Here is a 252-nt window from a genome sequence, read left to right on the forward strand (position 1 = left end):
CCTAAGGAAACTAAGGGTTATTACTTCTACTTTCCGGCAGAGAACAAATTGTTCATTGCCAGGAATGCGACTTTTATGGAGCGAGAGTTCGTCTCCAAAAGAGTCATTGGGAGTAGGATTGAATTTGAAGAAGTTCGAGAGCAGCAAGTAGACGTTGAGCCGAGTGAACAAGTTGAAGATGTTCAACCTGTTTCACTGCCGGTTGTGACTTAACCTTCGACGAGTGAACCTCGGAGATCAGGCAGGATTCAC

The sequence above is a fragment of the Tarenaya hassleriana genome, unplaced genomic scaffold (genome assembly GCF_000463585.1).
Source record: "Tarenaya hassleriana unplaced genomic scaffold, ASM46358v1 Cleome157, whole genome shotgun sequence".
NCBI lineage: Eukaryota > Viridiplantae > Streptophyta > Magnoliopsida > Brassicales > Cleomaceae > Tarenaya > Tarenaya hassleriana.